Source organism: Anabrus simplex, chromosome 7, assembly GCF_040414725.1.
Source record: "Anabrus simplex isolate iqAnaSimp1 chromosome 7, ASM4041472v1, whole genome shotgun sequence".
Taxonomy (NCBI): domain Eukaryota; kingdom Metazoa; phylum Arthropoda; class Insecta; order Orthoptera; family Tettigoniidae; genus Anabrus; species Anabrus simplex.
The window spans coordinates 176,524,913-176,528,383 of NC_090271.1; positions in this window are offsets into that span (position 1 = coordinate 176,524,913).

Consider the following 3,471-nt stretch of genomic DNA (forward strand, 5'->3'; position numbering starts at 1 on the left):
CCTGAGGGCAAAGGCGGCCGGGCGTTTTCCAATTTTCTTCTCTTCCTCACTGGTGAATCAGTTTCAGAGTGAATGTCATCAGTGGACTCCGATCTTCCTTATTATTAATAAGAAAAGTGTGATCAAACGGAATATTAATGTACAGAAATATAGAACATCAGTTTAATCTTTACTCCCATAAAATGAGATACAGCATTTATTTGCTTTAACTGCATCAGTTGATCTACACTCCAATCGATTATATAAAATATCCACATGCGGCATGATTCTGTGAAAAATGAAAACCAATAACGGAATTCCTCGTCTCCTAAATAACATCTCAGTCCAACAGCTCCATATTAACTTATTAGCGTAGCAGTGAATGAAATGGGCGCAGGGATACTAAGATATTATTCTGTGGAATCACTTTGCGTTGTTCATGTTCTTCGAAATGTGATTCACCTTATTTAAGATACATTTGGAAATTATACAACGTCGTTGCGCCTTGAAATACCGCAATGTGACAATGTTGAGGGGAGAAATACTGGCCCGCAGCACATGTATAATTTAAAACGAAAATTCGCTGAAATGGTTCATGCGGTACTGAACCTTAGATGGCAGAACTTTTCTGGTCAAACTTCTAAGCTGAAACATTATCACGTAGCGGTTTTTCTAAGCGCAACGACGACATGCTTTCTGATCCTCTGACTTAAATATCTCCAGAACCTTTCAAACGGTACACCTTTATTCTCATCGGAAAAAACAAATCTGCGTTTGCTGAGAAATATTGGTTCTTTCGTCTGCCATTATTTTTATGAAGTCTGCTTTCTTCATGTCTTGCCTTACCATCTCTTCAGACAGTTAATTTTTAATAGTTTAATAGTTTAATAGTTTTAGTAGTCCATGTTCTCCTTCACAGAATGGTCTGTACTGGTCACAAAATCGACCAGTCTCAGGAACACACCTTGATTTTCAGACGTCTTCTCTCCCTGTTACCTCTGCATGCCAGTTCGAAACCGCCACAAAATCTAATGCAGTCTATAATTTTGGAAAGCATGTCTCGGTACCTATTATTTTTCAACCTACTGGTTACGCTTCAGTTTTGCTCTATGGTATGCACTACTTGAATGGCTATATTCACTCTTTCAAAAGAACTCGTCACAACATTGTCGTGTTTTTCGATCAGGATGTTCAGATTTGCAAAATCAGTCGCTCCTTTTCAACTCCACGCTTCATTATTTCCAAAGAGGAGGGAGAGGAAAGAGAAAAGACTGGTCCGTACTTCACAACCACATATCCAGTTGATGTCATATATTCGTCTAATAAATGTTCTGCTCTAAATACAATATTTCCCGCCTTTATTTTTTTTAAGTGCATGTCTTCCTAATCGTTTCATTTAATTATTTTTTAACTTCTTATGAAGAAGCGATTGCTAATTAAGCTATAAACTGAATTAACGTTACTGAAATATTCAGAAATAGAATAAAACCAAACCAAACCCCATGACACTACAGCCCTTAAAGGGCCTTGGCCTACCAAGTGACCGCTGCTCATCCCGAAGGCCTGCAGATTACTAGGTGTTGTGTGGTCAGCACAACGAATCCTCTCGGCCGTTATTCTTGGCTTTCTAGACCGAGGCCGCAATCTCACCGGCAGATAGCTCCTCTATTCTAATCACGTAGGCTGAGTGGATCTCGAACCAGCCCTCAGGTCCAGGTAAAAATCCCTGACCTGGCCAGGAATCGAAACCGGGGCCTCCGGGAGACAGAGGCACGCTATCCCTACACCACGGGGCCGGCATTCACAAATATAATGCAGTGCACAAATACTTAAAAACGCAGAACACGTCCTCACTACGCAAGCAAAGTGAGAGCTCCAAGAGCTTGTTTGCTTGTTTTTTGTTTGGTTTTGAGCTTGACTCAAGCTTAGCAGACGGGGTGCGGATGGAGGCGGGGGTTTCGGATGGGGGCGGGGGTTAAGATACAAGCGCAGAATACCGTTTCATCACTTGTAACCGGCTGCTTCCTGTGACGGAATAACTTTACTGTATTTGCTACGACCAGGATGGATGCAACATTTTGTAACGCGCGTGGTTCATAGTCGCCGTGCTCGGTGATCAGTCTAAAGATTGAATCAGACCGTAGATTACTTAACGGAATATATTGCGCGTTTAAGAGAACAAAATTAACAGGCACTACTGTTACCGCAGTAGCACATGGGAACCGGTCGCCCTAGCATTTTAGCATGATATCCATTTATTTACTATAAAAACAAAATATTGTGCTTTACATAGAGTATACTTGCATTCTTTATGATCTCCTTATGCCTAAAACATATCACGGGCTGACCCTATTTATTTATTTATTTATTTATTTATTTATTTATTTATTTATTTATTTATTTATTTATTTATTTATTTATTTCTGACAGATACAATCCAATAATTAGAAACATATACATATGATGTATATACGTTCATTAGAATACAAATAATGCTTAACTACATTATTACTTTTACTATACATATAACTACATGAATAATTTGCATACGTGCTAGTGACCTTAGATAAGCTCAATATGCAGTAATGGTACAATTCTTGTTAAGGGCAATAATAATATGTGCATGTCAGTGCTCCAGGCGAATTTGGAAAAGACAAAACTCATTAAACCTGCAATAGAAACCATACATAAAATACTCTCATTGAACCAACTATAATTTAATTTACAAGCTTGAAAAAATGATTTTAAAAAGTATAATGTACAGGAAAATGTCATTGTCATATACAACACAACAGTCATTATACACTTTTAAGCAATTTAGCAAAGGCCAATGTTTACGATGTGCAGTTCTAGATCATGGTAAGTGGAATAATATTTATTTAGGAAACACTTCCTTTAGTGGTACCGAATGTACGAGTCCGTGTTAAGTCAAAATCAAACCCTATAGCGCTACAGTTCTGATGGACCGTGGCCTATCAAGCTACTGCTTCTCAACCCGAAGGCCTGCAGATTACGAGGTGGCGCGTAATCAGCGTGACGAATCATCTCGGACGTTATTCTTCATTTTTCCCCCCACTCACGCATGTCAGTTTACTCCACTTCAGGAAACGGTCCGAGGATGTGTGTGTGTGTGTGTGTGTGTGTGTGTGTGTGTGTGTGTGTGTGTGTGTGTGTGTGTGTGTGTGTGTGTGTGTGTGTGTGTGTGTGTGTGTGTGTTTTACCTCAAAGTTTGTAATAATTGTTAAACATGTCACTAGCCAGTGAAGACATTGCTAATGAGATCGACTATTTTTTATGAAGCTGTAAGAAATCTCTCAAAGGAGATTCTGGAAATGTTACCATTCGCTTCGATACAGGCGTTACACGTCTTTAAACAAATTTTAACACGTGACTATGATTCCAAAACGTTGGGTATTCCTTCTTTTATGTTATTCTGCAGTTCCTCTATTTTTTGTGGATTTGATTTGTAGACACAATCTTTTTCCACCATTA